At 41.3% G+C, this 27,513-nt stretch overlaps 1 protein-coding gene across 5 annotated transcripts in view; it reads left to right on the top strand.

Moving 5' to 3' along the window:
* Tinc (transmembrane protein tincar) overlaps nucleotides 1-27,513 on the top strand; it is a 96,507-nt gene that overhangs the window by 15,943 nt on the left and 53,051 nt on the right. For 3 of the 5 annotated variants that reach the window (XM_070674239.1, XM_070674234.1, XM_070674238.1), the window contains exon 2: nucleotides 181-230. The gene's annotated coding sequence lies outside the window, so the exon portion shown is untranslated. Of the gene's footprint in view, nucleotides 1-180; nucleotides 231-5,057; nucleotides 5,314-5,418; nucleotides 5,463-27,513 lie in introns of those variants that run through there. The other 2 variants (XM_070674236.1, XM_070674237.1) reach the window with 2 other exon arrangements.

Below are 27,513 nucleotides of genomic sequence, written 5' to 3'. Positions count from 1 at the left end.
ATCTCGACGGATTAATAAAATCGCCCGCCATCAAAGTCGTTACGCGTGGCACAATATATTGTATAATTTTACAATTCTATAATTTTTATTCGAGATTAATCGATTTATTGAATAGCCTTTATTCTTAATGGATAATTCGTTTGACATGTTTAATTGATGACCTGATGTTTCTGATTACAGATATTGGAAAACATTTTCTATCGCCAAGTATAGGAGGGCCGTCGCATCCGGTGAGTTTTTATATTAATTTATTTAATTAAGTTGAACCTGCGTTATTTATTTAATGATGAATAATATGTCTAAACAATTCGGGTACGGGTATACTCGTTTCATACTACCTCGCGTGCAGCGTTTCGGTATTATTGTATTTCTACATCGCGTTCAACGAGGTCTCGTCTGCGTTCAGTCTACTGAATTATGAAATTATGAGAAACTGTATTTCCGACTGGTGCGCGTCAAAGGCAAACTGATGACACACTCCGGTATTTTTGCCAAAATGAAGGCAAAATATGAAACGAACGCGAGGAAAGAGACGAATTTAAAAAAGAAAAATATAGAACATATATCAACTCGGAAAAGAAAAATACGATATACGTGATGGAGTATACGCGATATAACTGGTACCAGCCACGCAATCGACACCTGCGCCTTTTTAAATAAACATCGGATTACTTCTTTCGAACAAATTTGGAGAATCGGAAAAATGGAGATTGGATCTCCAGTTATTAATTAACGTTCCCTTTGGCTATTTGATATTTGATTGTTCATTTAAGCGCGATTGCTTATTTTATTTCTCGTATTTAATTAAAATATATTATTAAAATATATTGTCAAATGGAAAGAAATAAATTCTTTTAATATTAAATTTAAAAGTAATATTTAATATTACAAGGGTCAGAGATCGATTTTTTTTTGGATTCCGATAGATATTTGATACTAAATGTAAGCATTTGCTTCGCGAGGCAATATCGTATTTTTCTTCTTATGGGGGAAACAAAAATATACTGAAAAAGAGATTTCAGTGTTCTATCGTGTAGAATGTCGGCGGGTTAGTATGACGATATGAGATCGCATAGCCTACAGCTAATGTCATCGGAGAGCTACCCGGCAGCCTTTATCCGGTCCATCTGTAATTAAATTCCAGCGATCGAACTAACTGAGAGCCACGCGTGATTGCCCGCACTTTATCGTGTGACATTAAGGAATTTTGTCGCCCTTTTGTTGAACTATCGAAGACGAGCTTGTAATCTTTTTGAAGTTTATGTTTGAGTTTCGGGAAAAAGACAATTTTTTTTTTAATTAAATTGATATCGCGAAGTAAAAATAATTAAATAATACTTTCAAGTAAAAATTAATTTTTTTTTTAATTCTACGCTTTTATTTATTTGAAAATATGAATATTTTTCACGAATTTTTTCTCCATATGATTGATCGTTAACGAAAATATGTTTTTCTTCATTATTTAATTTTGTACACAATTATTAATATCGTATCGTGATCGCGTTCAGCAAAAATTGTTTCTTTTATCAATTATTTAATGGTCGGTGGTCGTATTTCCACCGACGTCTCAAAACTTACTATTTTCTAAAGCTATAATTTTCCACGAGGACAGCACGTGCGACAAACGAGCAGCGCATATTCCGTTGGTCGTAGCTTTCGTAATTTACGGGCAACGTCAGCCATAGGTCATTAAATTTTGTCTGGCGCATTCTGAAGCGAAATAAGAACTGAAAGAACTTGAAAGATTTTGCTCTAATTAAAAGTTTATAGCTATTACAAGTTTATTTTAGCTTATTTCCTTCCGTTTCTTTCGTGCTAAAGGTTACAAAAAAAATTGTATAAATATTAAAAAAACCAAGTTTGAATTATTTGCACCTATGAGGGTTTGTAGCTATACAATTTCTCGTTTTAATCCAGTTCGCGTGCAGGGTGCAGTTTTTTTTTCCTTGCATTTTTACAATTTATTAGTGCACGTCACTCGTGCTCGAGTTATAATCGGGAAGGGAGCATTAAATGCCAGCCGCAGACTAATTGAATCCTTCTCATTATCTCGCACAAAAGATGCCCCGTGTACCTTCGGCGGATGCTATCGGTGCGCGGATATATGTATACGTATATACATAACATATATATACTTTTGCAACGATTTAAGTGCGGCTGCTTTGCCCTCCTCTGCTTTGAATACGCTATTACCTGCATTATGTTATTTCTCTTCGTTTTTCTGCTTTTCTTCCGGCTCAGCCTCGCCGCCGGTCTTCCTAACACAAATTCGTTTCTCTAGCAACAAGTTTATTATGTCTCCACCGAAATCCCCACGACGGAAAACTAATTACGAGCGATTGAGCGCCCGAGCTATCGTCGCAGGTGATCGCGGCAAGTTGTCGGCGTACCTATCAACGTTGTACTACGTCATTATTTTCCTCGTTAATTTTTATCTCGATATCACATTACGTACTCGGTTACTTGATGCAAATTGAGTTGCCACGATCGTTCTATTAACGTAGATTCTATCTTCGTTACGGCGTTTCTTCTTCGTAAATTTTGTTTATTACTCCGCTTCTTTACGCGCACCCTTTGTTCCTCTTTCTTTCACGATCCGGCTTCCTCTCTTTTATGAATTCTCACGCTTGTGTGAAATAAAATTAAAAAAAAACGTGGGCAATTTCTCATTTAACTTGCAAACCGAATTATCCATGGCGACTTTACGCTAATCATGCGTTGGTGAACCGCGCGAGCCGCAGCCGTGCGCGCGATTGCAATTGCGGGGAGGAAATAGCTCGGGTGCAGATATGATACGAGGCACTCGGCGTTACAGGATAACCGCTCCTGCTTCTCATCCAGTCCATTATACTCTTTCTCCGTCCTTTCGCCTCTGGTGCTTTTATTTCTCTCGCCTTTCTCTCTCGCGCTCGCGCGTATACTCTCATTCACAGACGCGCTTTTTGTTAATGCGCCGCGTTAGGCCGACAAAGACGACGCGAATTCTATTTCAATTTCGGTAAATGAGACTACGCAGTTTAATTTACATCGGTAAATGCGATTTTTGCCAGCAAAACCTGCTTTAACGCACTGCCAAACTGTGACGAACAAGATATTCTCTACCAGAAAAATCTTTTGAAATATCAAGGACTTTTTGTTAATCGTAAGTACTTTTAAATAGCGATAACGATTGCGATTAAGAGATTCTTTGCGCGTCGAAACGACTTTGATAACTGTTTTTGAATAGAGGACGATCAATCATTCAGACACAACTGCATCGGTTTGCTATTATTCGCAATGCTACGTGCATATATTTCATCGCGTCATCGATTTAATAACCGCACATTTAGTTAGCTGCGTGAAAATGCATCGTATTTCAAACCATCGCCAAATGATATATCATAAATGGTTAACGATAACTCTGATATGATTGGCATATCTTATAATGAAACGTTCTAGTTCCCCTTTTTTTTTTGTTAGTATTTGTTATACCGACAGTAAGAGTTATAATTTATATACACGTGATATATGTGTGCATTAAAATTAAATCAACATTTAATGAAACCTTGTAAGACTCTCAGTTAATTTAAATTAAATTAAATAATTTAATGATAAATTAACTACCGATATCTGATTAATATTTTCTTTTCTTTTTTATTTATTTAAACTAGCACGCTTTGCGTGCGCTATTTATCGAAAGGTCCCAATTCGTGCGCGTTATTATAATTAATTAATTTATGGTCGACGACGTGTTATCGGTTCAAGAGACCCGATTATAAACTACGAAAAATAAATCATGCGACTCACCAATCTGCATGAGCTTCAGCGGAGTTGTAGAACTCTGCCGGTGACTGTAACATAAAATAAAACATTAATGTAGACATGTATTTAAATTAATGTAAAGGCAAAGCTATATTTTTACAAAGATATATATTTTTTTAATTTATAATATGTACCTATAAGTTGCTCCGCCGATGCAGGATGCCCTTCCCGGGCCTGCTCCTCCTCTCAGATGGGACGTGACGAGTCATCCTGCCGCGCACTGGACACTCGCGAGATAGTCCACGACACTCCCGTACGTTAAATTCGCGATCCCGACACGAGAAGCTGGCTACGACGTAAAGCGAGGTCCGCGAGTCACTTTAACCCTTCGGTCGATTCACGTCAGCGAAATGAACAACGTCCAAAAGTCGCGTTAAGCGGCGAATGAGTCGGGCCGTGGTATGAATTGTTCCCTGCGCACTCAACACTCGTGGAATATTCTACCCCTTTATCACCTCTGCCACGTGGCTCGAACACCACGTCGAGGCTAAGCGACGTTCCAAAAGGCGGATGGTGATCCCCAACGCCGACCAATCACAGCGCTCCATCGATCGCCCGATCGATATCCGCGTACGGACCCATCGCGCAGTTAAAGAGACACGTTGATCACGCGGTGAGCACGGGTCCTCGTTCGTCATTCAGCCACGGTTAATTTCGCGTGCTAATAATCGGGCGACGATACGCGGGCATCGAAATTGCAAAGGTTCGCGATCGAAGTCTTTCTATCCGAGGACCGAAATCTCTAACGCACAGTCTTACTGCGGAGCCTCGAGCGCGAGCACGTGTTGCTAATCGCTCCGCAGTTTCGCGACCTTTCGACTACAGTGAGGACAGTCTTGCATACGAGTCGGTGTCGACGTCGTCGACTCGGGAACGGACAATCATTCTTTGTGCTCCCGTGTTAATCCATTCGTCGTTCCGCGATTTGTTTTGTGCCTCGGTAAAATGCTTCGGGACGACAAGGTTACGTACGATAACAAGGTTACGTAGCAAGCACAGCGCACGGTGCGTTCGACGTGATGTTGGGCCGCGTCGCCCGCGATTGGCATTACCGACCCGCTTCACTCGCCATCTCCTTCAGCGACATTCAGCGATTTCCGCGGTCGCCATTGTCGGAGAGTGAAATCTCGACCTCGCGCGTCTTCTCCGTCGCGTCCGAGATTCTCGTCCCGTTTCGAGGGAATTATTTTTGAGGAACTCGAGGAAGACGGTGCGCGGGGAACGTCTCACATCGCGGCCCCGTCTCGTTCGCGGTAAAGTCTCGGTGTCGTTCGTTCCGCCGACGAGAGTTGATCGAAGTCTATTCTCATCAAGGTTAAGGTGACTCGCGGACTCTGCATTGTAGCCTTTACATCGTAGTCAATTTCTCGTGTCGGGATCGCGAATTTAACGGACGGGAGTGTCGTGGACTATCTCGCGAGTGTCCAGTGCGCGGCAGGATGGCTCGTCACGTCCCATCTGAGAGGAGGAGCAGGCCCGGGGGGCATCATACATCGGCGGAGCAACTCATAGGTACATATAAATTAAAAAAGAAAAATCTTTGTAAAAATATAGAAAGCTTTACCTTTACTTTAATTTAAATACATGTCTACAATAATGTTTTATTTTATGTTACAGTCACCGGCTGAACTCGACAACTCCGCTGAAGTTCATGCCAAGTGGTAAGTCGCATAATTTTCTTTTCGTTATTTGTATTCGGGTTTTATTCTCGAAATATACTTTGTAATCAGCAAAAAAATATGTTTCTCGTTCTGGTTCCGCTCATGTCGTCGATATTAAATTATACAATACCCCGATGTCTAGTAATAGTAATTTTATTTAAGTACGACTCGTTCTTGTTGCGCCTGCTTGATTATCGTTATCTTGTCGACGGAGCGATCACTTCCGGTCGCGAGCACGGACACGCCCGTAACGCCGAAGTTAATGATCGCATGAGAGATCGGCGTCGTTGGGCGCATATACGCGCGATTTTGTATGCATATATGCAACGATTTTTGGGAATCGGCGCGATACGCCGCGCGCTATACCGACGCATCTTGCGGAAATTAGGGGTAAGGGGGGCGAGTAGATGGTAATCTTCTGTTATTCATATATGTGGCAAGCTGAGAAGGCATGCGAAAGATTCATGAGACATAACCGAACATGTGGGCACAAAAAAAAGAAAAGAAATAAAAAATTAATTTATTAAAACTCAGATTACTGTATATCACTCAATCGTAATTATTAATATAATTAATTAATTTCCGAATATAATAACGCGCGCTCTGCAATCTCTAGTCGTATACAAATTTTATTAAAAAATTTAACGGCAATTTTGACGAAAGGAATTAAATTTTTAGAAAACATATTGATTTGAAATGGATCGTTAGTTCTTTTCCTTACTGCTTGGAAAAATATTCATCCGATGAGGCGTTATAACTTTCGTTATTCCGATATTAAATAGTCTCGAGCAAAAACTTTCTTAATTTTATACAAGCTTCCTGCCTTCTTCCTTTAATAGTTTCGGGACTTTGGTTTGATCTTTTCGTTATTCGATATGACTCTGAATGGAAATATGTTAATTCTCTCTCTTCCTCTCTCTCGAGCGACAAAAGATCTTTTCATTAAGCTGAGAGAAGAAGCTGCTGGTCTTCACCGCGGTTCGGGAACGAGGCGGAAGCCGATTACGTAAATTCGTGAAAGTGGTCGAAAAACGGCGTCGTCAACTCCAGCCATTGTTATCGTTCCGCTTCTTGCTTTGCATCCGATCATAATTTCTTTGGCGCACCTCATTTAATCCATTATCTTGTCAGTCAAAAGTCACGGAATACCGATCGATTTACAATCACGTTCCTGGTTTTAATTTCGTTGGAGTTTCGCGCCGACTGTAGGAGTATCGGAATGACCGTATTTGCCTCGAAACGTCGTCGCGCGCGGTAGCGATATGTCGCGCGACTCTTCCTCCTTTTATGCGGCGCGAGGATATATCCGTTGTATACATGTAACAAGCAGCCACCGCTTCTCGCGCGAGGTTTCCTATGCGCGATGTACCAACGTACATGTATAAACGGCAGGTGAATGAACGCGCGTTCTTGTGCGCGAGGGCCATTGTGCCTCCGGGCTCGTGTAAGGACGTGCGCCTATGTGAAATGTGCCAGGGTTTCTAACGTTTACACTATGGCGTATGCCGCATTGAAATCTCGGGAGCCTTTTAAACCACGTCGGCGAGCCGTGGGCGGGTAACGTCCCGCTCCCATTTCCAGTAATTTACGGCTGAATGCACATCGTTGACGGCGCCGCTTACTTAACGCGATATGAGCCGGGGCATTTAAGCCAGACCGAGAGGATAGTGTCAACTCGATTTAAACGTCCGTTCGGATTTTATGCGTACGCGGATTACGCGGTACAGCCGAGGCGCCGGCCGTGCGCACCATCGCCGGAACTCGGTCGCGTCGACTATTGTTTGCCCGCGTAGTCCATTTCGCGGATAACATTTACGCCGCTCTTATTATTCCTCGGTGCTGCCCGCGGTGCGGAATCCACTTCCTGCGCGGCGGAGAAGTACTTTAGGAATCCTACGCCGATAGACGCCGGCCGCGTCGACGCGGGCGGCGGGAGGGGTTTTATCCGCGTGAAATAAGGAGACGTAAATCTTCGCGCGCGCTACAAAACGTAACCACAGTCGGACAGAGATTGCCAATGAGTAGAGCTGGCGCGTCTCGTAAGATATTATAAGCTTTATCCCTCGATATATTCTGGCGCTCGCTGCCCTCCTCCTTTTTCCACCAACGGTGCGCGACCCCGTAGTTCGCCGGTAATCTCGCGCTCGCGATTCTGTTTGATTTGCCCTTCGACGCGGATTACCAGACACTCGTCCGGTCCTCGCCCGGTGAGTTTTCCTATCTTCCCGCGAATACTTGGAGACTTTGCAATTCAGCCGCCTCCCTGTCTACATACGTATCCCGCGCAGGAAAAGGACCGAGTGCCTATCCTTTGGCCGTGCCGCGGAAAAAGCGAGGCAATCACTTTGGGATTTTATCCGGGATTACCAACGCGACGCGAGGGGGTGAGCAGGAGGAGAGGAAAGGAGGGAAGGGAAGCGTAGCGAATAAGCGAGTGAAAAGGAGGCGACGGCGGAACGGAGGACTCTTCGATTGCAACGGATTAAACGGAGACTTCGTCTCTTCCGTTGACTCTCTTCTCGCCGCTTTCTCTCCTCCGACACTGTCTTCCGTTCTGTCCTACCAGAGAGAGCCCCCCTTTTCCCCTTTCCCCGGAGAGGGAGTACATTTACACCGTGGATTTTCCACGTGAAAAAGCACAGCCGGGATCGAGTCCGTATCTTACAATATAGATGTATATACGTATAGTATATTGATTCGGATTAATAGCGACGGTCGTTGCGTCGATTGTCTCTTTGACTGCGATACGGGACGCGCAATCGACGGATTTCATCACGATGGCGGTTCGAGCGATAGAACGTTTAACCGAGCGAGGTATCGCCGCACGTTTTTATTTAAAATAGTTTAACATTTGCGTCCACGTTGTTTTAATATGCCGCTGGGGATTATTATTTTATCAATTTGTCTATTATCTATTATTTTATTACGACACTCGCGTCTTTTTTTTTTTCGTTTTCCTCCCTTTCCCTCCCCCATCCCCCTCCGAAAATTGATGCTCGCCGTTTTGTATTGAAGGACAATTTTGTCGCGCGACTGAATAAATTTAATATTTGAGTTCTAAATTGGGACGTGACAATATTGACGCTAATCTATTTTTACGTGAAAAATATTGTACGTGTCAATTTATCGCGAAGTTATTCGATTTTGGAATTTTATGCTGCTGCTGGCTGCCCCCTTATCTTTCCGAACATCAGAAGTCGAGACGACAGGTGACAGCGGCTAGACGCGTTACTGGATATATCGCGCTGGGTATCATGAACATCCATTTCGATCCGTTGCGATTTTCCTTCAAAACAAAACCTGACATGTCTCAAACGGTCTATTTTTACAGTCTCGCCTCCTCCTCCCCCTCCCCCCTTTTTTTTTATACACCAGACACGAAACATATTTTTCTCACGTAATATTCGCGAAATAAATTTCGCTGATTCGCAAAATGAAAAAGCAAAGTCGTGCTGTCGTCTGGGCTTCATTTGTCGGGACGAGATCTAAGGAGGATTCCGAGTAATAAAGTTTAATGAACTTGCGTGCGAATTAAACAACCATTCCTGAACGTGAAGTCTGTGAGCAAGATGAAATTTTACTTCTCTAAAACACGACGTGATAATATGGATGTGTGTGCGCCCGCGCACGTGCGTGCGGCGACGATTCTAATCCATATACGTACGTGTATTTAATTAGATCCTCCGTTCTGGGATTGTACAGCACATTCTAAACTTTAATTAAGCTCTAGTCCCTTCGAACAAAATGTTCTTTAATAAGAGCGATTTATAAGTCTAATAGCGCGAATCTAATTTGGCAAAACGAGGCAGTGACAAAATTATCAGGAATGATATGAAGTCAATTCTTATACGTAATTCAACCAATCAACGACGCCGTGGGGGAGGGAGGGGGGAGAGGGTGTTATCTTGGATTTTGCACTAATTGATATTGGCGTTGAGTTACAGTGACTGACATTGACACTGAGTTGCTGTAACTAACATTGACACTGTCACGCGTAATTGAATCGGAAAATTCAGTTTCTCACTTTAAATTTAAATTCTAATGATTAATTTTACTTGCGCTGAATATATAGTTATATTTTTAACTGCACTTGGCAGGATCGAATCGAAATAACAATTAGAAATATATTAATTATTTGATATGATGGGGGTTGTGTAATTAAATTATGTTTAATATGGAACTAAGTTATTTACGAGATTTTAATATTTTTCACTTGAATCCTTTCGTTGAAAAAATATTGTCGGAAAAGATTGGAAGTATGCACGCTTATTGATTCCTCTGTGAGACCCGTAGCCGAGCCCTTTGAAAAATAGAACGCGGAAGTACCGTGATATTTTCTTGGATGGCCGCTCGTGCACATTTTCGGACACTTGCTCGATACCGAAGCTAGAGACCCGTGAAATCAAGCTCTCGTCTGTTCACACGTGAGAGCGCGTTCCCAATAATAACGCGCTTTAATTTTGGAAAATCTCCCCGATAGCTTTGCAGACCTAATGATGTGTACCGAGCGTGGGAGAATGCCCGTTTAAAGTGCAAACTCTCGTGAAACGCGGCCTCGCGCGTTATCTGTCGCCATGCCGGTACAAAATTCAACCGGGTCCGCTTTGTTTGCGATCTAATACATTGAATGCACGTTTTTCAGTAATGTTGCACGTTACGACGTCGGTGCGTCATCACTTTCAGCGCGTTATTTTATCAAATCACACATCAAGTACTGATTTAACGTTTCTCTCTTGATGACATTTTTCGCAATAGCAGATGTTTATATTCAAATACGTGCGACCGTCGATCAGAAGTCAAAAATTGCGTATCGCAAGCGGCGAGAGAACTTGATGACAGAGAGAGTAGTGAAAGAGATGAATAGAAGATAACACCTGACGGGGAAAAAAAAAGGTTTTTTTTTTTCTTTTTTTCTTTTTAACTTTCATGCAAATCCGTGGCCTGTAATTGCCGCCGGGTGAACGGAATCTGTGCCCTCTTGTTCCATCTCGTTCGAAACAGGGTGGCTGCGACAGCCAGATCTGCCAGCCGTGTTTGCCTCGTTTGTCTTCCGATTTAGCCGGGCCGCGATCAATGACGAAGGAAAAATCTGTCGTTTTCACACGGCGACAAAATCTGCCGAGCCGTGAAAGTACCGTAAATCTTTAAAGCGGTTAGTGATGGAGCTATTATCGGCACATTGTCCCTTTACGAACGAATAATTTGCGAAATGTGAAAATTCCGGAGAATCCAAGACGATTCTCAGTTCTCTGATACGCTCGATACGCTTTCGGTCTTTATCCGACGATAACAAGTGAATTTTTATACTTCTTTGCGGCTCGATATCACGTTAAAGAAAAGATACGATTGATCAATATGCCTCTTTCGTAATCTTCTTCTTCTTCCTTTTTTTTTTTTTTATTTTTTCTTTATGTCGTACTCGCACAAATATTTTCAAATAAGATGGAATTTGTCCTCTCCTCCTCTTTCCTCCCCCCTCTACGAGACTTTGAGGCTTTCAACGTACCCAACATTTCGAGGACTTGAACGAGAATTTCTCGGCTGAATCGTATTCGTCTTCCTCAAACGATAAACGTTGGGTACGTTGGAGACGAGGATTCTCAATGCCTCGTACGTGTGCTGGAGAGGAAAGGGGAGGTCGGCGAAGGTTTCAAGTTTCGAACACACGTGAGTCGGGACGAATGTTTCCCTCATGGAAGATTAACGATTGGCGGAGGGGAGGCTGCTACTTCTCTCTCCTTACGGTTCTAAAAGTTCTGTTCTTTTGTGTTTCAAAATTTACGCCCGATCCTTCTGGCATTCGGCACTCGACACATCGGTAAGTCGTACAATTTTAACAACTTCTTTTTTTCTTTTTCTTCTCGCGACGACGTTGCCCTGTCAACGGCACTGCCGGCATCCGCGGCGTTACAAAATTGGACGATTCGCGTCGAGACGCGCGGGGCGAAATAGTTAGAGACGTGAGAGACGCACGATCCATTATTTCAAGAGCCGCCTATTATCATAATGGATTATATATTGGAAAGTTACAAATGTGAATAATATCGATCGAGTAACTTACGGGGAAAACGGCCAATTTTATCGTATACGTGATTGCGTATATTGCTCCGAGTATCGGCTGCCGGCAGGCTTACCTCGGGGTTCGATGACTGATCGATGCGTATCGATTAACGTCGACGCTCTCAGATCGCTTTTTACCGTTCATTTGAAATTTAAATCAACCGGGGGCAACATATGATGCACGTCGGCACACAGACGGCACCGACACGTTTGCCCGCCGCGCCTGCGTCCCGTTCTCGCTAAATTCCGGTCGTATCAGCCGAAAGCGCACACATCGATGCAGATGTTATCAGGGTCGCAATGTCCGATTTCGCTATATATTTGCACGCGGACGCTGAATTTCATTTCGCCGCGAAGCTGAGAATTCTCCGGCACTATCGTTGCGATGCGTTCCCGATTACGAACGACTGGCGATTTTAACGTTCGATACCCTGTCGTCGTGAAATATACGGAGGATGTAATGATAGCGTGAGGTTTGTTCAATATCTGCATAATATTACTTTAATAAAATTGTATTATTTAGAGACAAAATTCAAGAAAGCCTCGCGCTTAAACATTTGCACGAAATAAAAATCGTTTATATCTGAATTATAATTTACGTAAAAATTATTCTTTTTTTTTATGTAGATATACGCGTAATGTTATCGTGTATATTTTCGAAATTATTTTGTGATCGATTACGTAGTTTTATCGCGTTGACAAGTAGTTTAACAAAAGTTATTTTCAATCGTTTGAAAAAAAAAAAATAAAATAAAAAAATAAAATTGAATTTACGCTACGCATCTCGCTCTTTCTCTCTCTCTCTCTCTTTCTGTTTTTCTCGTCATTCGTAAATGTGCACTCCCGTGTGCGTCGACGGCAGGGTACGCGGTGCTAGTCGGGACTTCCGATGCGCTTTTCCGACTACGTGACATCCGGACATCCGACATCTGTGACGCACTGCCAACGGTGCCAGCGCGTTGCCTAACAGGACGGACGCGACAGCTAACCACGGAATTATTATTGCGAGCGAGTGCAACGCCTGCCAAGCTGCGAAACCCGAGTGGTGAACGCACACGGGCATTATTAACCGATCTGCCCGCAGTCATGAGTGCACGGTTCAATACCGAGCAAGATTACTCGCGCGATAGGATAGGCATACTTCGTCGAAGACGAACGAGTCACGCGGCTACACCCATAAGCATACTGCCACACATCAGCACAGTATATTATAACACGTAATAATTTATCATACGATATAACGTATCTCGCGGCCAAAGTCGTAAATAGACCACGTAGTAAGCAAAAGGAAACGTTACAAACGCCTTCACTCGCGATCCGTGAAAATAAAAATAATCGCGTTGACTTTTGAAAATAGTGAAAAGAGATCGTTTGCAGATAAAACGCAGCTAATAATGTAGATCGCATAAAATCGGCGGCGTTTTCAATTAATTTCATACCAATCAATTTAATTTGGTAATAATCACGTAAAGGCTTTGGATTCGTATGCCCGCGGCGGAATTTAATATCATACTTTATAATGATATGGCGGAAGAGTGGACGTTTCAACTACGGGGAGATCGATCGATACGTCGAGGGGGCTCAACAGTCAATTTGATTTCTAGTGTTGCGTGGTATAATTCCGCGGCTTGCTCGGACCAGATGAACGAAGTTGTCGGATAGAGGTCGGTTGTACGGAGGGTTTGAGGTGGGAATGTCCCGATATTTGCGGATAGCTCGCAAAGTTTCTCCTCGCAGTGGTAATATAGCGTCTGCGAAAATCGATATTCGATAATCACGAAATTCCGGAGAGGCTTGCGGCGTCGCCTTTTCTTGCGAAATTTTGCCGTAGGATATTAAAAGGGTCGAAAAAGAACGGAGCCGTTTGGAAGTTGAAAAGGTCGGCGCGGTTTAATGTACAATAAAGCCCGCGATTTGGCATGACTTGGCAGTTATTAAATATAATCGCGCTTTCTTACACTTTCTTTTAATGGTAATTTATTATTTTGCACTTTGAAAAATTTATCGATTTTATTCAGTATTGAAAAATCACATGTCGAATGAAAAAAGAAAATAAGAAAAAGGTTTTTCTTTTTTTTTTAATGTTATATTTTTATATTTTATTATTTTGAGAAAATTACTATTCGTTTATGTTCTGTTATTTTTTTTATTTTTTTTTAACTAAATCTTACTCGTATTCTCTAATTAAAGTTGCACTTACTTAACGAGCATTCGTATTTAATTATATATACAGAAGAGGTTTGCTAGAATAATATTTCTCTACAACAGTAGTATCTGGGATCAATATTTATATAATAGCCCTTTGGTCAGTGGAATGGTTTATATAGGTGCTTTTTCTTTTTTTAAATAATCAAGTATTTTTAAAACTGTTTGGCCTAAAAATAGCTAAACTTTTCTTCAGCGGAGAAATAAGGTAAAATAAACTATGAGAGATATAAAAATATAACGTAATAAATAATTTTATTATTTTATTAAAAAAAGAACACTTTAAAAGAATTGAAGTAGTTAATAAAAAAAAAAACGAGAATTTATAAGAAGTTACTGTAGACATCTTTTAATGTATTAATGAAGAAGCTTTATATCGGTATACTCTAGATTTATTTGTACTAAAAATTTTACAAAAGCGTGATTTGCAGCTTTCGTATTCACGCAAATACAAACGTAAATTTGTGCTGCGTTAGCATTCACATATCGAAGTAATAAGACCGTTGCTGCGCACGTTTTATCGTTCCTACGCGCGTTATTTCTGTTTCGTCGCAAACGGAAATACGCTTGGTTAAGACGTCTCGCTTTGTTTTTCTATATTTATACGAAACGGCAGAAGCATATGCTGCATTGGTTTCCCAACAGAAGAAAAATTCATTAAGTACTACTTAAAATGCAATTTTTCAAAATTATTCGAGTAATTAAACTAAAAAAAAAAATGTTTCAACAAATAGGCTATCGAGTTCTCTTTTTTTTTTTTTTTTACAAAGACCAACATCTATTTAAAAAATTCAAACGAAATCGGAGCATGCAATATTTGTATAACTAAAAAGCAACAAACTTCGTTACAACGACGGGGCTTAGAAAACAGTTTGCGTACACACGGTGCAATTTGTTTCAATATACAAACTGTTTGTCAGGCACAGAATATCCAGATGGCACGGCATTTCTTGCCGTGGCGACTTAGTGCCTGGGTAACTACCAGCGTGCATTCAGCTGCGATCCTCGCTGCGGAGGTATCCCGCAAGTTTGTCGCTTCGGTATTGCAGGTGGCATCTCGCAGTTCTTAGTGTTGCAATAGCGTGCTCGAATCCTCGGACTAGTGTAAGCGACCATTGAGCGAGCGTGCGGGTTTATGCTTTTGACAGCGCTCATCGGGAGCTTTAATCTTCGCTAACAATCTCTCCGGCTCGTCTCCGCTCCATAATCTATGCCTGTCAGTACTGAAATACCTCTTACGGAAACAGGCAAAGATTAAATTCGGAATCTCCCCCCTTCTTCGTACCGCCGCAAAACTAATTGCATTCATAAAGGCATTAATATATTCCCCCCGTCCGAATTGTACCGGAAAGGGAAAAGGGAGATCCGTGTTTCCGAACGGATTATTGGGGTAGCCGGATTTCTGATGCAGTTAACTCGGATGGCGGGAGCGTCTCTTTGGCTTGATTTCCGCGCCTCGGGTTTTCAGGTGCCACCGGGAACGAAATATTAAGAGGGAAGGAAAGGGCTCGGTCGTATCTGTAGCTTTGTTTCTGTAGAATTGAGATTAGTCTCCTCGAAGAAGGTGGCAGGGGCCAAAGATTTTTGTCTGTTTTATTCGCGCGTTATTTTATAATAAACAGTTTCGAGGTAATTCTCGTTAGTCGATTAATTCGAGCGTTTCGACATCGTCGTCGGAGGCACGTTATCTACAGCGGTGTTCATAGTAATCACGTAGATTGATAACCGTACCAGCTTGTATTGCTGGATATAGGCACGGTAAACACGAAAGTAATGAAGAAAGTGTGGAAATGTGGCGTGATAGGCGATAAACGGTCAACACCGCGTTGCGTGCGCTGGAATTTCGACAGTGCGTGCGGAAATTACACTGTCGCACGCCAAGTGACCCGTTCTATCGATTTTCTCAGCGGTTAGCGTGTGTGTCAGAAACTTTGACCCCAAGTTATGCTTGACCTGGCAGGGACGGCGAACTCATGTAACGAAGTAAATTTTTAACGAACGAGAAAACGAAATAGAATATTACAAAAGAGAAATTTTTTTTTTCCTTCCCTTATTAAATTGAACACGGTTAGGCTAGAAATGTTCGATTTAACGCTTGCATATTGTTGTAATAATTATTTGCTTATATGCACACGTGCAGTATATATGCATATGCTAATGAATTCGCATTATACTATATTCGTTTTGTTAATCTGTCAAGATAATCCCATTCCATAATATTGAATTTGATATCATTAATACGTAGGATTACCACATATTTACATCTACATACCCGGCATTAGATTACGCGATAACAATGTAACGGATTACAAATAAATATTAAAAAATTTAATTAAAATGCAACGATAAAAATCTGGATTGCACCCTGTTTGCGTAATGCTATAAATAAGAACAGCAGAACCGTTCAAAGCGTTATCTCATGCTCGGATCGGTTGATATTTCCCCCCTAGTCGTGCTCCATTTAATTATTATTTGAAAAAAATTTTTTTTCCCTGCATTATTGGGGCTTCTCTTTAAAATATCAGGTTTACGCACGATTCGTTTTTTCGCGTCAAATATTCGCGCTTTTACTTGGATAGAAAACGTATCCGTAGGTATCGAAAATCAATGCATATATTCTACGCTGTTCTCTTTGGAGCACACATGCGAGATCTACACGTGTGCAACGTGGCAAGAGAATCGGCCGGAAAGGTATCGTTGCAAGAAATTAAAAACGCAGGTACAAAGCGATCGCGCGCGCGTAATTTGCATAACGCGAACATTACGACGGAATAATCAAAATTGATGATAACGTAATGAGACTTTGCGTGACAAGTAAATTTTTTTTTTTTTTTTTTTTTTGCCGCTACTCAAGTACGGAAACGTTTCTTCGTAATTGATCCGACGAGCGAGCCAATATCCCATCGGGATTTCGTCGGCGTCGTCGCCGCCGTTTCTGTTAGCAGCTCCGTTGAAATCTAGTCGTTTAATTGGGATACGTTTCGAGATCGAGTCACGGATTTAACTTTAAGATTGCTAACGACGTTCAATTTTCAATAACGATTTCGTAGCGAAACTGTTAACGAATAAATAGAAATAATATTACTTTTATAAAAGCAAATATGCACGTGCGATATGAAAAGATATTAATACTTGGAAATTAAATTAGTTGAATTCGAATTGTTTTGCCGTAGAGTTTTAAAAGCATTTTTCGAACAGTTTTATTTTGTAGTCTTTTTTTTTCTTTTCTTTTTTTTTTTAATTGTTTTTAACGCTGTGGATTCGCGAAAAAAAGATCTGCGCGAGAATGCACATTAAACATGCATGGATCTCTATTTTACGTCGTAAAAATTTACTTCGTGAAAGGTAACTCTTGGAACGCATGCAATATTATACATTGACTAGACAAGTCGGAGTACTCGCTACTGGGTGCATGTCTTATCTTCCTATTAGTCTCTTGACGTCGCTCTCCCCTTCTGACACATTCAAATTCCCAATAGATAATTATCGCATCCTTCCGTCAGTCACTTTGCTGGATGAAACTGACAGTGAATCTGACATCGGCTATAACACGTGCTTGTTAGTCGAGGAGCTGTCAGATCTTTGTAGGCGAGTTTCTTGAAATTACGTTTCCGAGGATATTTCCATCTTTAACGTGCCACCGTTACTCGAACGTTTCGTCGTCCCCAACCTGACTCGCGAAGCTTTTTGCAATTTAAATTCACGTTATGAATTTAAAATTTCAACCACCAGCCCGAAAAATATATTAATAACGCAGATTGGCTGCAACGTATACGTTTTATTGCGATATATTCTTTTGGATCTTGCATGCCGTTTCGAGATACAATACTGCTAAAAATTTCGAGTAAAGTGTCGAATTATCGGGCTGTAAGAAATGGAAAAAGACAGCGCGCAATCTGTCGGCCGTGCTATTCGAAGCCGTTCGTCTATCGGATATCGTTTGATCTTGGGTAAGTGCCCGCGGCGTCGCGCAGGGGTAATATTTGCCCCGTGTATTCGCAGGAGCGGCGTAAACCCTGCGAAACGAGGGCTTTGTATATTAGGCTCGCGCCGGTAATTATACCCCTGCAGAATCTACGCTGACAATGTGGCGGTAGCGCGCCGTTGAGTGTCTGCACAGGGGATGAACGTGTATCGGGCCGTCTAATGGAATGCCACCATAGGTCTTTGGTCGGCTCGGCTAGAGCATTGACGCGCAACCCTCGGACCCGTCTCCGCGTGGAATATCAAAATCAATTACTAGATTATTCTGCAAACCCGTTAGCAAACCTTGCCTCGACAAGCGATTAAATTATTTACGTTTACGTGATCTCGACTCGTGTTGAATCTGTTAATTTTTTTCTCGTCCGCGCATCGTGTCGAAAAAATTGACAAAGAAAAGAAAAAAGGGGGGAAAAATAGAGTTATTAGCATTAGTTCTTTCCGTTTACACAAACCTTTCGATTAGCCGCTGATATTCGCAGCACCGTCGGTCTTTCAGGGAAAAAGCGGAGCCGGCGTAATTGAGGTATCTAATGTGAGTTGATGGGCACGTGGTTCAGAATCAACGATTAGCGCGTGCGCCGCGGAGCCGATGCAACAATACCCTACGTAAATCTGATTAATCCCTCGTCTCGGTCGCCTGCCAATTTTTTTTTATTAGTAATTACGAGATCCCTATCCGGTCATCGGGCGTGACGGTGATGTCAGCTGGAAGCATCGCGGCGAATTCGACGAGAAGGTGTATTTTCGTGCATCGTATCTCGACATCGATCTAATCTCATTTGAGGATTATGAGGATTATACTAGAGGCCCCGTGGAAGGAACGATTCGCCATGCGCGAGATAAGTGACCAAGCGGTTTTATCGGCATTACCTTAATCGTCCCGCAAGAGCCAGTCATGTTTTTTGTTAGGTCCTACAATCGCGATGCGATGGTTCTTAAACCTTTTCTTAATTTTTTTTTTGGCAATTATATATCGTTAAAAAAATTCTTTTTAAAGTTTTTTTTTTATACTAAAAAGAATAAATAATGTGGTGCAAAATAATTATTTACACTTGAGCTCTAGTTGAATATTAACTCGAGCAATTATACGAGATAGAATTTTTATTAATTTATCTACAATATTTTTATTTATTACACTTATAATAATGTATATTTTTTTTGCTTATATAAAATATAACGATAACGATTTGTCGGAAATATTTTTAACTCGCTACGAAGCAACCGGACGCGACTGTGACAGGAATATGACGTTAGGTTCAGCGAAGTTAACAATTCGGTATTCCTCACGACGGCTTTCGGGAAAAAAAATTATAGGAAAAATTCGAGAGACGTTCGACGACTGTCGGCTGTGCGAATCCATACCATTTGCGATTACAGATTGCGCGCTGGTAGCTCAGTTGCCGGGGAGCCGTTATCGGCTTATAAGAGGATGAATGTCGAATCCTGGATAGAGATGGCCGTATCCTACATTGCAGGCCGGTGTAGATCCGCGTCGGTTAGTGGTGTGCGCCATTGGGTATTGATTGAACACAGGCAAGTAAGGCGGAGGGAGTTTGGAAACTGTCGGTAGGGTTGCGGCGAAAGGGTGCGAAGGAAGGGGGTGAAAATGACTACCCCGACTTCGGTCGCAGCCCCGTCCGGTATTATCATTTACTATCGAAGAGCACAGAATGCACTTGAGCTAATCTCGAGTGATACGTACCTCTTAAGAGGCGACGTGTGCAATTTCATCTCCGATAAATTTAATCTCTCAAGATTTGCCCACCTACAATCCGTCTAGCGGAATATCCATGCGAGTGCAACGAAATCCTGCGCGATCTACGCGTAAGATTTTGTATCTATCAATATCTTGAATATCACATTTAGTCTTTTACGCTTAAACAATGCCACGAGAATGTTAAGTTAATCTTTTAAATCAACGTTTCGAAAACATTTAATATTTTTATTTTATTTTTTATTTTTTTATTGTACCTTATAACGTTTTTTTTTCTTTTTTTTTCTTTTTTCTCGAACTATATACTAAGCGATTTTAAAAGTTTAATATGGGTATCATAACTCAGTTTTCGTCACCTATAATTTACGTTGAAACACCTGCTTGCCTGATTATATACCCTTCACGACATATACATATATGTCGATTAATCTATACGGATATTTGAAGCATGGATTTTCTTGCGAAGGATTTCGCAAGATAAACTCCTTTTCGAAATAGCACCGCGCATACTTTTTATCGCAAGTGATTGAGTTAGCGTATATTTTTAAGATTTCGCGACCGAGAAAGGAGACGTTTCGGTTTTTCTTTTCGCGCCGTTGAAACGATAACAAGAAGACATCTATACATATCACCCTTTCGTTTACGCATAAAAATAGAGCGGGTGAGCCTACGGCTACGTTCTGCTCCGTCCGCTTAAACCGCGGGTTAGTAGCGCGGGGAGCGCACGCGAAAGAGGAAATCGTTTAAAACACGAGACCGTGGGCGCGACGTAGGTGTCAGAGAAAAATCCGCTTATTCATATGCCGCTGTTGCGCTTAACCGTGCGACTCGCTCGGAAAAGCACGCGTCGAATGCATTAAGCTACGCGGTGCTCCGTACGCCGTGAAAAACTGCGGTACGTCCCGCGTGCGTAAAACACGAGTATGATAACGCCGAGCGCTCTAAATTAACGAGCGACTCCGTCGCATTGCGACGTGAAACTTCAGCACCCTTGTGAAAATTTGGTCGCCTGTGCTTATGTATTATAATAACGCGTTAAAGCTCCCACGATCGCAACGCTCCGAGTATACTAGCCGTATATTATACAATATATGAGGTAAATTTAAATACACCTTCCTTCGTGCCTTCGATTCTCCGATCGATTCGCTCGCGTAAAATTGATCGAGCTGAAATAATATGTTTGATCACTGATATGTACGCACGTATGCATATGCACGTGCTCCGTTCCGTCGCGCGACATCCCCCTTTAGGTATCGGTTGAAATTATTTTTGATAGAGTTCACGGGCAAGCGCTAGTGATTTATCAAAGTCTGATTGCGAGGTAGATTTCGGTCAGTCAATGAAACCGAACCTGTCTGGTCGTCCCTAATTCCGGAACTGGCTCGCTAGAAAGGTATATACCGGCGTCCGCGTTTATATTCATTAAAGCGGTACCCATTTCAAACCGTCTGGAAGACCGCGAAGTTACCTAGGAAATGGTTGGATGCTGCTTAATTCCAGAAAATGGCCTCTCATTCTCGACTTGAAATCTCCAATCCAATACGACTGGACCATAAATACGTGACTGTTAAATTCACGAGTTAAGGTAGCGCGGCGAACACGTTCCGAGAAAAGCGGCCTTACCTACCGCACATTGCGCTCCTAGTCACGTTCCAAATATTTACGTGAAAAAATTCGACGCGGTATTTTTTCCCATAATATGGCATTGTCCCTTACGTATTTAAAATCTCAAATATTTTGCATAAAAATGCCAGAAATGCTATTTTATTCGTAAACTTAATTTTAAGTAAAAAAAAAAAAAAGAAATTAAAATTTTAATCATGATCTGCATTGCAACTTATAGAAAATAAGATTGTAAAATATCCACACGAATTTTATCTGGTAGATTCGTATTAAAGAAATAACACACACTAGCGGAATGTAAATTTATTGCACGCTGCAACATAGTATACTCGCGGTTTCTGTAGTCGAAATCCACATATGGGGAAACGACTCTAATGCGATCCCATATTCCTGGCGATTAAGCAGCAAACTAAGCTCAGCATATTTCCGTGAAGCTTGTCGTTGGTTTCCGTAACGCGGTTCACTGCGCACCTGCAGCCAGCATTGACTGCAATTGCTCAAATCCAGCAAGAGTGATTCGGCAATATATCTATTATACTAAAGTTATAATTGGTTGTTAGTTATCGTAGCTGTTGCGTGGGTAGTTAGTGCTTGGCTCTAAACTCCCGAATATGAGCAACGTAATTAATTGTCCGACATCTTAACAATACAATTTTGCGAACATTTAATAAGATTTGCATGTTTCCGTTTCTTTACAAACAATTAAAACTTTTTTTTTTTATTTTTTCACTATATATTATTTTAATTGCTTCGTCGGGATTGTAGTAATATCGATGCGCTCATTTAAAGAAAGGAATACCCGATAATTGATCGCGATAATAAAATTGATTGAATATTATTTCCGTGAAATTTATCAAGAGTTATGGAATTTTATTCGTGCCCACGTTGCGATCTACATTTTTTTTATATTTTTCTTTTTCGTATTCGATCGCGATAAACGCGGCATGCCGCGTTTTATTAAATAATAGTTTTATTAAATATTAAAATGTTTTTCTTTCTTTCCTCCGCAAAGTAATCGCTTTAATTTCTGCAACTTCACGCATTGCTGTAAATCAGAGGGAGACGTAATCCGCGTTACGTGCGCCGTATATTGCACCGCGGGACCTGAAAATTCGAGCGTCGTAATTAAGTTTTCAGCGACGCCGCGCGTTGCCGCTAAACGATTAAAATTTCTTTTCGACTTTGACTCTACCGCGTTTTCTGTCGAGCGTATCGCCAAGCTGAGCCACGTGTAATTCAACGGGGCGTGAGAAACGCATTTTGCATTGCACGATCAATCCCGCTTTCGTAATCGATAAATATCTTCGATACACATCTTTCCACTCTCCAGGCGTTGAAATAACATCGCGGTCCGCCATTAAATGGTACATACACGAGACCCCGGCGCATTTGGAGCCTGTAGCGACCAGGGAAGATACGATAACGCATATCGAATCTATCCCTGGAAACGCCCGCAGGACGGAATTGGGGGAAGTTTAAGGGATGACTCACCGCGCACCCTCCCAGCTGACACAAAACTTGGCCGTTTTCTCTTCTTTATAATACATAAATTTCTTTTCTTCTTTTTTTTTTTTTTTTCTTGCCGACGTACAAAACGGCAATACAAGAATTGTTTTTGTGGTCGGCTGGAAAGAAACGAACGGCAATTGAGAGTATACGAACGTCGAGATGAATAATCCGGAAATGTCGAATTACAAAGTGATTGAGGATGAAATTTTCTCGTCCTTTCGAGCCGATAATTGATACATCGTGCAAACTCGGTGTCTCTTGGAACGTGCGTTTAAAAATGGGGAGTATTTCCATATTTAGCCGACGCGGAAGATACTCGTCCCGTTCCTTTTTTCCATTTTACTAGCGCATCCACGGTCTCTCCTACGCTTCGCGGCATTCCCCGCATCGATCGGCATCGCAGGGCGGAGCAGGAAACAGGCATTCCAGCGGCTCCGTTTCACGTTGCAATGCCGCGGAAACACGTGCGCGAAATGATTTTCGGTTAGCCGACATTATTCCGCTGTTTCTCGTTGTATCGCTTTACGATAATCTTTTGTTCACTCTGGCTCTTATTAAAAGATAAAAACTTGCTACTCTGTTGTGTAGAAAAAAAAGAGAGAGAGAGAGAGAGAATATTGGTTGACTTTTTGCGGAATATGTAACGTTAAAACATATTACTTTATGAGAAATAGCGTTTCTTAATTATTATTTTTACCAAACACCATGCCGTTTTATCACAACGCAATCGATAAGTAGTACAAACACAGGTTAATCAAAAATAATTCTAAAATGTTTACTAATTTTGAAACGGTTTAATTAATTTTATTATTGCGATGTAATTTTCTTTCAAATATTTATAAAGCAGCAAGGCACGTGTAAAATAGTATATTTGCAATAATAGATTTTGAAATAAGTTTAACGTTGATTTTAACAAATAATTTAAAGCAAAAAAAAAAAAAAAAAAGAAAAACATTTTTCTATTATCAACATTATACGTTTTTTTTATATATTTTTCTAACTGAGCCTAAAATAAAAGCGAACATATGTTTGAAAATGGTTAAATGTAACTTGGCAATCTGTCTTCTATTAGTCCTTATTTCTCAAGAAGCTTTAGACCTGCCTGTATCTATTTTGCGTCTTAGGCATCTGTGAATTTCCTTGTATCTTGTTAAGATTCGTTAGCGCTCTCATGCTTATCGGCAGTGACACTTCTTCGTATTGACGGTCATGCGAACGACCAAATGGGGTCTTTAACCCGTCTGCATCAGCGATTATCGCTTTCCACGGAATTATTAACTACACGAAACGTGCGTGCTCTCTGGCAAACCAGACTAAGCAGAGACCGCTCACGGGGTGTTGACGTGACGAAACCGGCATACTGGTTTCGCTGAGGTACACCAGCTCCGTTGAACCTGTCGCTCTAAATATAATCCCCGGTCGTAAGAACTGGTCGTCGCGCCAAACGAGTCCTCCTCTACTTATTTATTACACGGGCGAGTAATTACGCCGCATCAAAGATATCGATTCCGCAGGTGCAAAGCCGCGTCAAATCGCGGCGCCAGCGCCGTCGAAACACAAACATTACAAAGTTAAAGTTAACGGCGACAGCTACATATATGTACGTGTACATGAAATTTCAATCGCTACCATTTATTCAACTACTCAGTTACAAATTTCCTTTTATTTCTCCGAAGCTGCTTTTTCTTATTTGCTTCGGTTTTGCTGCATACTTTCTTCAATTTTTTTTTTCTTTTTTTTTTTCATTTGGATGTAGTATTTATAACCGAAGAAAAATCCCTGATGTTGATGCGCATATCGACAGAAATAACAGTTCCCGACGTGCCTGCCAATAAGTCATCGGCTTCGCGAAGACGAAATTTGCGTTTTAGAGACGCGTACGAAAATGTACATTTGCAGCGCTGTCAATCATAAAATTCCGTGTTCCATTCCCATTACACGTCGAGCGACAAACTTTTTTTTTTTTTTTTTTCTTCTTTCCCTACGGCACGAGTAAAGATGACATCGCGAAAGTGACATTCATGATTCCGCCGCTGCGACGCTGAAAGTAAATTCGCGGCTTCGTACCCGTTGTTGCAGACGAAATTGTTCAAATTCGTTCGTGTACGATTTAGCTTAGCACGTAAAGCGACGCGATTGTTTGCGGGAGGGGGAAAAAAAAAAATGTTCTCCTTAACCACGCGGTACTTTATGGGACGAGTTTGAGAGAGAGACGTAGCTTCGTTCATTATTTCAGTCAGTTCGATGGAAAATCGATGTGTCCGTATGGAAAACAGGTTTCGACGTAGATACCGCTCGCTCAGTTTCATTGTTCAGTCGTTCGACCGCGGCGATCGATACGAAAAGTAGAACAAGTTCTACGAAGCCTCACCGCCGGTACCAGGAAGAGCCTCGTAATGCTCCTACTTTGCATTTTCAGAAAATCAATTCTACGGCACTTCCCCTTGGAAGGTAGTGAAATGTCGTCTCGGTCCGCAAATAAAATGCACCTCGATTGTAGGTACTAGATGTATGAACGACAAGCTCGCGTTAGAAACATAAATAAAGGAGCGCTCCCTAGACGTTTAGGTAAAAAAAAAAAGGGAAAAAAAATAGTAAAGGCCAACGGCCGATGACACGCTGATCAATATTTGGTAACTGACTCGTTACTCTTCCGTTGTATTTTTACCACTATTTTTAGAACGCTCAGCTAATACAAAGTTAAAAAGTACTCCTAGTTGTGATTCTTCAAGTTAATACTAGAAAGAAATATAAATTTTTTTACGGGATCGTGATTATTATTATTATTTTTTTTTAACATGTAATTTTTACGGTATACGGGCCGGTTTGAACTGCTTACTGCATAAATTTATTTTCCATTTTCACGATTGCCTGTTTATTAACAGGCTCCTTTTGTTTAGATTTATGTGTACATATTTAACAATGTGCAAAATAACGAAAATGCTCCTCGATACGTGACATCGATAACACGCAGCGTGCCTTGCAACGTTTCAAAATGTACATACGAATAACGGAATAATGGATGCTGTGCAACACGTCACAAAACCGATAAAACGAATCACTTTTGGCGATGTAAAAACGGGCAAGTGCAATCGGCATGTTTTGTGTCACAAGCGTGCTGAAAGTAACATGCCTTTCGCATTTTCTTCAAATATCTACAAATTTTATGGTATTAAATAAAAATCTGCACGTATACATTCCTTCTTTTTTTTCTTATTTTTTAATAATTTTATTTAAATTCTGAAAAACTTTTTCTAAATTTCTCAAATATACTTCGCGGAACAAGCGCGTCGCAGTAACAAGAGATATACGATTCAATATCGCTCAAGACTCGATCGACTGTAAGAAAATCTTTCTAGCACGCGCATAAAACAATCTCTCCGTGCATCCACTATTCCGAGAATACATCGAGAGAGCCTGCACTTGAGAATTGTGTGTAGAAACGTACGGGAAGTTCTGAAATATTCAAAGAAGTCAATGTCACGAACAAGGAGGACTTGAATTAGCATCTAATGAAAGATACATTAGGTACATTAGTAATAGACCGACGGAAACACTAATAGAAGATTTAACCCAACGTTCTACGCGCTTTTCACGGCCTACGTTGAATTTGTAAAAATGTAATTACAATCAAAGCCTGCCGGGACGCAAGTGAAATCAGGTTGCTTAATATTGCATAAAGATATATGAAGCATAGCCCATATAAGTTACGCAAACCCACGAGTTGCGTTATTTACGATATCAACAATAGTATCTAGTCAACTCATTTTCGGCATGAACGCGGTGTAATTAACATAATATAGTGCAACAGTAATTATAATTATATTAATCTTTAACTGGCAGCAATTTAAATCTCCCTTTTACGTTTAGAATTGAATTTACATTTAATTGAACATGAAAATTAGGCAATAATATGCGAGATTTATCGCGGTTGATTGATTTGAAAAAGAAGAAGCGTTCTTGAAAGTTCTTTGCGAAGAATTTTTTTTTTTTTATTTAAAAGAAATTAGATATATTATGCATAAAAAATACAACACAAGTTTGATATTAAAAAGAACATTTTATGCATACAACGCGGATTAATTTTAATTGCGATTAATAGTCTCACGTAAGTCACGCGAGGCAAGGAACAATTTAATGAAAATATACAAATAATAGGGTCTCGCGAATAAAAAAAAGAGAAAGAAGAAATCGCGCGTTGACACTAAAACGGGCGCGTGTAACAGGCCAGACATTATAGAAAACGTTGTGCTATTTTCATTCATATTTCGTCTGTCAAATGGAAACTGGCGCACGTCGATATTGCCTCTCCGCCACTTCAAGTACATTTTTTTCCCCCCTTTCTCTTCCCTCCCCCGGATGTGTCTCGCTTTCTGGAGAGTCGGTCTCGCTGTGCGCGTTTACTTGACAATTCCATTACCGGGAGCTCTCCCGTTGGCAGAAACCGGAGGACGCGCGCGTGCTGCCCGTTCGATTAATCGAAAATAGATCGGCGCGCTGAATGCCCCGGCGATCGAAAGCTATCGCCGACGCGCGGCTTCCAATTCGCGTTTACCCGGCGAAAAGCTTCAACGAGTCGCGGTCGAGTTTTCCTGCGGTAACTCGTTTCCAGTCGGCGTAGTAGCGGACCACTTCGATGAAGCCGCGAGAGCCGACATGCGTTTCCATTGCACTTGCCCAGTTTCTCTCTTTCCGCGACCGCTTTATTGTGCGAAAGCGGAGTTTAATGACGATCTCTATTGCGGTAATGTATTATCTGCGCGTTCCTGCTAATTATCTCCGACATTACTTCGTGAGAACTTCGATAATCGATATTCCGTGATAGTTTCCGCACGGTGCAGGCGGAGTCGGACAGGTAACGACGATAATAAATACGTTTAAAGGAACTCTTCGAACTTGTTATTTAAGTAACAGTCTCGCGTCGCTTATCTCGGAAATTAACAGCGGGGAAAGAAA

Source organism: Cardiocondyla obscurior, linkage group LG02 (genome assembly GCF_019399895.1).
Source record: "Cardiocondyla obscurior isolate alpha-2009 linkage group LG02, Cobs3.1, whole genome shotgun sequence".
NCBI classification, from domain to species: Eukaryota; Metazoa; Arthropoda; class Insecta; order Hymenoptera; family Formicidae; genus Cardiocondyla; species Cardiocondyla obscurior.
Note: the sequence above shows the minus strand (reverse complement) of the source record. Positions and strands in the feature narration are given on the sequence as shown.